Below are 10,167 nucleotides of genomic sequence, written 5' to 3' on the forward strand. Positions count from 1 at the left end.
TCATGATCAAAAAGGGATATACGATTTAAAAAAAAAAAACAAAAAAAAACGCTTGGATTTCTGTTTTATATTTAGGATAACAGGAAAGTAAAATCAGTAAGAGACAGAAACGGAAAAAGGTCAGTTTTTTCATTTTCTGAGACCGGAAGTGGTCATCAGCAAGTGTGGGGCCAAACAGAGTGCATAGACCGTATATACATTTTTTGTCGTTAGTTTTCATGGTCAAAATGAGAGATCAGGTGGCCGATCTTAAAATAAATCAATATTGACTTTTTTTATAGAGCGTTAAAGTTTTGCAAAGCCAGGGGGCGGGGCTACTTGGATGACAGTCCGGTCTGGAATGATTGACAGGTCCTATGGAGGAGGCAGCAGAGACTCTGCTCTCCTCGTTTGGATTAATTCTGATATAACAACTGTTGGTTTATTTATCGGTGCAGCAGCAGAACATTTTCCACAGACAGTTTTCCTGCCCGTTGGCTCGTTTTAACGAGTTTTCTACCTTCGGCTGATTCTACCAGCAGACACTGAAAGGACTCTGATAGTTCAGTAAGTAAATGTTTATTTTCGTATCGGTGCCGCTTTTAATGCAATTTATATGCAGCTTTAGTGTCAGATAGAATGTGTGCCATGCACTGTATGGTTCAAGGACCAGTCGGGAGTAATATCGGCTCACCAGCTTTAATGAAGAACGTGCATACAGACATGTGCGACTCTCTTAATACACTTCCGGATTAACCGTCTTAGTGCGCATGCTCATCCCAGAACCCACAACACTTCAGCCCTATAACTCACTGTGCATTACACAACATTAACTACAGTCACTCTTTACATTACATGCACTCCAGATGTTGGTGGAGTTTGTTTCAGTGTGTGTTGACCAGAGAAGAAAGTTAGCATAGTAAATATTAGCTTTAATGTTAGCGATGCTGAGCTAGCTGCTCAGTCGTAGCCTGATTAAAGCTAACGTAGCATCAAGCTAATGTGTTGAGTTTCATGTAAACAGCTGAAGTGTGTTTTGTTCCTGTAATGTGGTTCATTGAGTTCATAAAACTTTGGCTGGTTGACATTAATGTAACGTTCAGGAAACTTAAATGTGATTAAAACAGTAACGTTAACGTTCTAGTTGTCAGTAATCAGCTTTAATTTGACGCTAAAACAGACTCTGATAGTTTTAAATGACATCAGTTTCATTAATTTGTTGAAAATTGTCTCATTTGTTGTTGTGATGTTGCTGCTGATTCATTAAAACCAGATGATCCATGTTGAAGATACGTTTAGTTCTAGTATCAGAAGCACAAGAAGGAAAATGGAAGTTTAGTTCTGCTACATCAAAGATTTCAGGATTAAAATAACTAAATGAGTCTTTATGCCTCAAACTTTATTTTTACAATAAAGAAATAATGAAATAATCACAGATAATACAAATATAAATAGCAGAGAAAACCTGAGAGAATAATTTCCTGAAAAGTCTGTGAAGGAAAAGCAGCTTTTTATCCTGAAAGATCAGAATCCGCTCCAACATCTGCATCTGACAGCATCAAGTCAACCAGAAAGAAAAGAAAAAAGAAAATGACTTCTTTCTGATCACATCTGTTCCGCTGCTCACATTCTGCTGCTGCTCACATTCTTCACATTCATAGTCCACTTTTAAAAGTTCAGCAGACAGGTGCTCTGCTTTGGAGTGTGACGATGTCGTCGGTGATGTGGAGAGTGAAGTTTCCGTTTCACCCACAGCGTGCTTTAGGGCAGCCGGGTCGGACTTGATGTTTGAAATACTGACCGACAGCTCAGATTTAACTGTCTGTAGTTCTGTTTTGATGGGTGTTAAACTTTCACTCAAAGCCGCCAGGAGCTGGGTCTTTAAAATAACCACCGTCTCGTTACAGAGTGAAAGTAGCAGTTCCTCCTTAAGGTCAGAGATTGCAGCATCTGAGGGCCTCTTCAAAAGAAGATGTAGTTGATGAAGGCATTCTGGAGCAGGACCAGAAAGACTACGACCAAGCAGCCTTGAGATCTTAGGCAGCATCTCCCTCAGGTGGGTGTCAACGGTGTTCACGGTCAGGTCTATGGTAATCCTGTCAAAAAACAAAACAGAAAAAAATCTAGATTATAAATCAACATGTAACCAAAGCACTCTGTGTATAACGCCATAGTATAGGATGTAGTTCAGAAAATTTCAAAGTATAGTATACTTTTCAAGAATAACATAGTATGGCCTGTAGTTCATAGTATAGCTTGGCAAAAAAAAACCCCAACAGATTATTATGTGGTTCAAAAAGTGCAAAATGATAGAATGTTGTACGGTGGCCGAGAGGTGCAAACCAAATTTACATAATGCAAAACACTTTTACAAAGCTTGAGACAAATTTACATTTAGGAAAACATTTTTACATATCATAAAACAAAATTACAAGTTCTGAAACAAATTTACATTTTGGAAAAAAAAAATGTACAACATGCAAAACACATTTACAACCTCCAAGACAAATTTACAAGTGACGAAACACTTTTACATATCCAAAAACAATTTTACAAATTAAATTTAACCGGAAAGGGAATGTCCCAACTCCAGTGTTGAACCCGAAGTGATAACGAGGAGCGGCTAATGCGGCTTTTGGTTGTTGTTGATGGTGAACCAAGATGGACAACGAGCGGGTGATATGTTCCCCACAAAACGGGCAAAACATCACCTGCTCGGTGTCCATCTTGGTTCACCATCAACAACAACCAAAAGTTGCATTAGCCGCTCCTCGTTATCACTTCCGGTTCAACACCGGAGTTGGGACATTCCCTTTCCGGTTAAATTTAATTTGTAAAATTGTTTTTGGATTTGTAAAAGTGTTTTGTCGCTTGTAAATTTGTCTTGGAGGTTCTAAATGTGTTTTGCATCTTGTACATTTTTTTTTCTAAAATGTAAATTTGTTTCAGAACTTGTAATTTTGTTTTATGATATGTAAAAATGTTTTCCTAAATGTAAATTTGTCTCAAGCTTTGTAAAAGTGTTTTGCATTATGTAAATTTGGTTTGCACCTCTCGGCCACCGTAATGTTGCCTAAAATTGTCATGTATGATATGTGGTTCAAAAAATGTCGTAGTGCAGTATATTGTCAAAATAGTATGTTATTCAAGAAAACATAAGAGTATAATATGTCATCTAAAAAATGCCATAGAATAATATTTCATTGCACAAGTAAAAGTATAGTAATTTTTAAAGCTGTTCAAATTCTTATATGTTGCTAAAAACAACAAAAAACCTAAAACAAAAAAGTCATAGTAATATTTCAATTTAAAAAGCCTATAGTATACAGTGTCACCCAACAAACGTCATAGTATAGCATGTCGCTCAAAAAACGTCATAGTATGGCCTTTGGTCCAAAAAACGTCATAGTATAGCATGTCGCTCTAAAAACGTCATAGTGTAGCATGTCGCTCTAAAAACATTATAGTATAGCATGTCACTCTAAAAACGTCTTTGTATAGCAGGTCGTCCAAAAAACGTCATTGTATAGCATATTGCTCTAAAAACGTCATAGTATAGCATGTCGCTCTTAAAAAGTCATAGTATAGCATGTCGCTCTTAAAACGTCATCATATAGCATGTCGCTCTTGAAACGTCATAGAATAGCATGTTACTCTAAAAACGTCAGAGTATAGCATGTCGCTCTTAAAAGGTCATAGTGTAGCATGTCGCTCTAAAAATGTCATAGTGTAGCATGTCACCCAAAAAAAGTCATAGTATAGCATGATGTTCAACAAACGTCATAGTATAGCATGTCATTCTAAAAACGTCATAGTATAGCATGTCGCTTTCAAAACATCATGGTATAGCATGTCACTCTAAAATTGTCATCATATAGCATGTCACTTCAAAAACGTCATGGTATAGCATGTCGCTCAAAAAAAGTCATAGTATAGCATGTGGCTCCAGAAACGTCATAGTATAGCATGTCGCTTTAAAAACGTCATTGTATAGCATGTCGCCCCAAAAACATCATAGTATAGCATGACGTTCAACAAACGTCATAGTATAGCATGTCACTCTAAAAACGTCATTGTATAACATGTCGCTTTAAAAACATCATAGTATAGCATGACACTCTAAAAGCATCATAGTATAGCCTTTGGTCTAAAAACGTCATAGTATAACATGTCGCTTTAAAAAAGTCATACTATAGCATGCCGCCCAAAAAACGTCATTGTATAGCATGTTGCTCTAAACATGTCATAGTATAGCATGTGGCTCAAAAAACGTCATCGTATAGCATGTCGCTCTAAAAACGTCATAGTATAGCATGTCGCTCTGAAAATGTCATAGTATAGCATTTCGCTGAAAAAACGTTATAGTATAGCCTTTGGTCCAAAAAACGTCATTGTATAGCATGACGCCCCAAAAACATCATAGTATAGCATGTCGCTCTAAATTTGTCATTGTATAGCATGTCACTCTAAAAACATCATAGTGTAGCATGTCGCTCTAAAAATGTCATAGTGTAGCATGTCACCCAAAAAATGTCATAGTATAGCATGTCACTTTAAAAACGTCATAGTATAGCATGTCGCTTTAAAAACGCCATAGTATAGCATGTCGCTTAAAAAATGTTATAGTCTAGCCTTTGGTCCAAAAAACGTCATAGTATAGCATGTCATCCAAAAAACGTCATCATATCGCATGTCGCTCTAAAAACGTCATAGTATAGCATGTCGCGCTGAAAACGTCATAGTATAGCATGTTGCGCTAAAAACGTCATACTACAGCATGTCGCTCAAAAAACGTAATTGTATAGCATGTCTCCCAAAAAACGTCATTGCATAGCATGTTGCTCTAAAAATGTCATAGTAGAGCATGTGGCTCAAAAAACGTCATGGTATAGCATGTCGTCCAAAAAACGTCATTGTATAGCATGTCGCCCAAAAAACATCATAGTATAGCATGTCACTCTAAAATTGTCATCGTATAGCATGTCGCTCTAAAAACGTCATAGTATAGCATGTCGCTTTAAAAACGTCATATTATAGCATGTCCCTCAAAAAACGTCATAGTATAGCATGTGGCTCCAGAAACGTTATAGTATAACATGTCGCCCAAAAAATGTCATAGTATAGCATGTGGCTCAAAAAACGTCATAGTATAGCATGTGGCTCCAGAAACGTCATAGTATAGCATGTCACTCTAAAAACGTCATTGTATAGCCTGTCGCCCAAAAAACATCATAGTATAGCATGTCACTCTAAAAACATCATTGTATAGCCTTTGGTCTAAAAATGTCATAGTATAGCATGTCGCTTTAAAAACGTCATACTATAGCATGTCGCTCAAAAAACGTCATTGTATAGCATGTCGCCCAAAAAACGTCATTGTATAGCATGTTGCTCTAAAAACGTCATTGTATAGCATGTCGCCCAAAAAACGTCATAGTATAGCATGTCGCTCTAAATTTGTCATAGAATAGCATGTCACTCTAAAAACATCATTGAATAGCCTTTGGTCAAAAAACGTCATAGTATAGCATGTCGCCCAAAAAACGTCATAGTATAGCATGTCACTTTAAAATTGTCATATTATAGCATGTCACTCTAAAGATGTCATAGTATAGCATGTCACTCTAAAGATGTCATAGTATAGCCTTATGTCTAAAAACATCATAGTATAGCATGTCCCTTTAAAAGCGTCATAGTATAGCATGTCGCTCAAAAAACGTTATAGTATAGCATGTGGCTCGAAAAATGTCATAGTAAGCATGTCGCCTGGAAAACGTCATAGTATAGCCTTTGGTCCAAAAAACGTCATAGCATAGCATGTCATCCAAAAAACATCATAGTATAGCATGTCATCTAAAAAACGTCATAGTATAGCATGTCGCTCAAAAATGTCATAGTATAGCATGTGACTCTAAAAGTGTCATAGTATTGCATGTCGCTCTAAAAACGTCGTAGTATACTGCGTCGCCAAAAAAATATCATAGTATAGCATGTCGCTCTAAAAATGTCAGCGTGTAGCATGTCGTCCAAAAAACGTCATAGCATAGTATGTCGATCTAAAAACGTCATAGTATAGCATGTGGCTCAGAAAATGTCATAGTATAGCATGTCGCTCTAAAAACTTCGTAGTATAGCCTTTGGTCCACAAAGCATTGTTTTGTCCCGGCTGTCTGAAGTAGGTGAGGAGCAACACAAAAACAGTCCAAACGCTGGTTTCCAGAGGGTTAGACGAGTATTTATTTGAAAGAGGAAGTTTACAACAACACAACATGTGAGGGGGTTAAAAGCAAATGGGTGTTAATAAAATAAAAATAAATAAACAGAACTAAAAGTGAACTTCATGTTGACATTGATGGGCATTCCAACCAGGAACAATGTAAAAGATAATACGAAAAAAAACTCTTCCTGTTCACCTCTTCAAGCCCCAAAACACACCGCAGTTGCACTCTAAACTAAAACTAACAATGGGTTCCCTGTTTTCCTTTTTGAACAATTCAAAGGTCCCTCTCTATCTCCCCACACATCCACCAACCACTGGAACACATCTCCAAAGTTCTGCCGGGCCAGCTCAGCTTCCCCTCAGAAGAAGTGCCACCACCTGCCAGATGAAGGAGCCTTTTGACAGGCAGCTGGCATCGTGATTGGACTGTACTTTGGTCTGTTCCAATCCAGCTTCAGCTCCAGAGACGGCAGGCGGGACGAGTCAACGGAGGCCGGGTGGACGAAGGCATGCAGCTGAGTACAATCCAGAAAACAACAGAGGAGGAGTGCAGCGTATGTCTCTTAGAAAACATCATAGTATAGCCTTTGGTATGAAAAAACGCCATCATATACATTGTATATTGTACAAATAACAAGTCAAAGGAAAGAGACATACATTGTAGAATTGTAGTAATTGTGGGCTGACTGATTTACTGATTGTCAGTATTTTATTTTTTACTGATTTACAGTAATAAATCCATTTAAAAATGGCGCTACTTTGGCTCTGAACCTTAATCTACCTGTGGTTGCTCTGTCTACTGGAGTGATTTGATTGGTTATACGTCACGATTAAAACTCCTTTAACTTAACATCTGTAAACAAAACAAAAATGTATCAACCAAGTGTTCTGTTAGAGTTTGTGTTCTTCTAAGTTTAACTCCCAAGATTTTAAATACTTTCATTTACTGCAAATGAATATCTACTCCAAATGTCTCAGTAATAATCATTATCAGCCTTAAAAACCCACAAAACACCCCTCTATACTTGACCACACTTAGTACAGTCCGGTTCCCCCTTCTATAAATCTTCTTGGAATCATCCACTTCCTGTTTGTCAAAGTGGCCTTCTACCTGGACAGGTTTTGTTGGAGCTCATGCAGCAAACATTTTGGGTAACTGCACTTTAATATGGATGGATGACACTGAATTAGAGTCTGTTTTAATGAGACTGAGTTAAGATGTGTAGCTCTGTCATTAAATAGGAAATTATTTCTCAGAATTCACAGAGAAAAGTCTGAAATGTTTGCTAGGTTAGTGTCCCACATGTTCTTTGGCTCAGCTAAAGCTAACTCTCTCCAACTTCTGGATCTCTTGAGTTGCTTGTTGTTAAAATATCTTGCTAGAGGTGCTGAAGCTCAGAAAGTCTGAGATGTTTGTTCAAAATAAGCTCATTCTCAAGTCTTATCTGAACTGTCCTCTTTTGTTTGAACTTTCCCTAAACTTAGGAATTAATGACAGAGCAGCACATCCAGACTCAGTCTCATTTATGTAGAGATTAAACTTCAGTGTCATTCATTGATGTTAAAGTGCAGTTTTTCAAATGTTTGTTGCACATGCTCCTGACTAAACCAGTCCAGGTGGAAGATGATGTGAAGAGAAAGCTCCAGAGAATGAATATCACACATTTACGTTGGAAATAAATGTCCTTTAATCAGACATTGTCACGCAAAAGTTGGATTTCCCTTTAATGATGTTCAAATCTTTGTTGAGTGTTTTGTTGATGTTGGTTTCTAAATGTTTTTTGACACTCGGCCCCAAAGATTAAAACCTTTTACGGCTCACAAGCTGCAACAATTCACACATTATCAACTATCTTTCTGACAAAACTAAGATAAAAAGTGAAAAACTGCCTGATTCCTGTATCATGAATGTAAATCTTTTTGGTTTTTATGACAGTCAACTGAATATATTTGGGTTTGACGTTTTATAAACCAAAACAAGAAATGAATTACTGGAGAAAACAATCAACAGATTAACAAAGAAAATGTGTTTTCCAACATATATGGCTGAATTACTCTAACATTACAAGATACATACAATTTTAATTCAGTTTTATTTATATAACGCCAAATACAGGTCAAATTGTCTCAAGACGCTTTATTTTTATATTTTTTTGTCATATTTAAAATATGACAAAGTAAGAAATTCAAACCTCTTGACCCAATTTATTATTTGGTTTTGAAGAGACTAATGGACAATTAAAATAACTTTCTCCACTAAAACTAATAAACATGAGGTCAAATAGAAGGAACAGTTTTAAATACTGCAGTCCCACGACGACAAGAATAAAGTTTGTCAACAAAAACTAAATCTGCTGGTGGATTCCATTAAAGTCCCAATAAATGATAATAAAGTGTGAAACTAAAAGTTTGTGGTGCTAAAAATCTCCAAGTAAAAATATGAAGTTGAACATCTGGATGGAGGTTGATAAAAGTTGACCTCCCTTCATTTCTCTGGAGCGACTCCATGGATTTTATGGATGGTGGTTAAAGACCTGCTCTTCTAGTCGTCTTCCTTCTAGTCGCTGTAAAAAGTCACTCCATCCTGGCCGACTTCAGCACCTCTTCATGACAACTTGTTCTGCCTCAGACCTGGTGGAAACTCCAGAAACTCGGGAAAACCCGTGGAGACTCGAAGAACTCGTGGAGACTCGAAGAACTCGTCGGGCGGGGGAAGGTGTGGTGGGTGGTGGAGGGAGGTGGGGGAGTAGAGGGGGGAGGCCACCACCCACCTCCCCGCCTACTCTCCGCCCTGACTCCACCCAGACTCCGCCTTGGCTCCGCCCATGTGGTCACTTCAGGAACTGCGATGCCAAAGGGACGACGAATTTATTTCTTTGTATCTGATCTGTAGCTCAGTGAGTTAAGGATTTGCCTATGGAGCTGCAGGTCGCTGGTTCAAGACCAGACAGTTCTTAAACTTTTCTCAAAATCCTAACAAAGACAAAGAAAGAAAAGGCCGGTGGTGGACTTGAACCTGCGACCTTCCAGTCGGTAGTCCTCTTCTTATCCTCCTGAGCTACTCGCTCAGATACAAATTCTTCTTTTTTTTGCGCATTTATCATCTATTTTTTGTCGTTTTCGAGTTTTTTTTTAACTCGACTCTCGACTCGACCGTTTTTCTCAGGAGGTTGGACTTCAGCCTTTGTGCTGGAGGGTTGAACCCTCAGTTCCAAGACTTTCCAAAGCCTCCACACCTCCCGAGTCCTCAGGACCTGAGCTTTCACACAGTCTGAGGGCTGAAATGTTCCAAGTCCCACAGTAGTTCTCTGTTAGATTTAACTTTCACACAGTCCAAGGACTGATATCTTCTAAGTTCCTGAGTAGTTCTCTGTTAGTTTGAACCTTCAGACAGTCTGAGGACTGGAGTTTTAAAAGTTTCTCAGTACTTCTCTGTTAGTTTGAACCTTCAGACACTCTGAGGACTGAAGTTTTAAAAGTTTCTCAGTACTTCTCTGTTAGTTTGAACTTTGTGGTTAACAGAAGCCTTAAAACTTGTGACCATGAGTCTTGATTTCACATTTAGACCATCCATCTGAGTTCTTCTCAGACCTTCACCTGTGGGTTTTTTAGAAATCCTCAACAAACTTTGATTCTCTTCACTGAACAGTAAAGTTTGTGGAGATCAGAAGGTAACATTAGTTTGATAAATGCCTTCAACTACTAGTAGACTTTATCTGGAAAGCAGTTTTCTGAAATGAGCACTTAGTAAATCTGTCTACAATCAAACCAAGAACATAGAAAGAGGAAATGTTTGAAGAAACAACTTGATGTTTTAATTTCAGACTAGAAAACGCTTCAAGTCATTTATCTGTTTTTGCTCTTTTTGATCGTTTTATTGTCTCTTCTGTTTAATTTGATCTTCTAAAGTCTAACTGGTGTCTTTTGAAATGTTTTGTCTTTAGTTTGATTCTTCTTAAATATTTAGT

At 37.7% G+C, this 10,167-nt stretch overlaps 1 long non-coding RNA gene across 1 annotated transcript; it reads left to right on the forward strand.

The window, feature by feature from the left end:
• The first annotated feature begins 324 nt into the window (after positions 1-324).
• On the forward strand, positions 325-6,952 carry LOC129349723 (uncharacterized). Its single transcript, XR_008602833.1, has 3 exons — positions 325-546; positions 1,887-2,035; positions 6,480-6,952. It is a non-coding gene; the product is annotated as an uncharacterized LOC129349723 (long non-coding RNA).
• The last annotated feature ends 3,215 nt before the right edge of the window (positions 6,953-10,167 follow it).

This window comes from Amphiprion ocellaris, chromosome 9 (assembly GCF_022539595.1).
Source record: "Amphiprion ocellaris isolate individual 3 ecotype Okinawa chromosome 9, ASM2253959v1, whole genome shotgun sequence".
Taxonomy (NCBI): Eukaryota; Metazoa; Chordata; class Actinopteri; family Pomacentridae; genus Amphiprion; species Amphiprion ocellaris.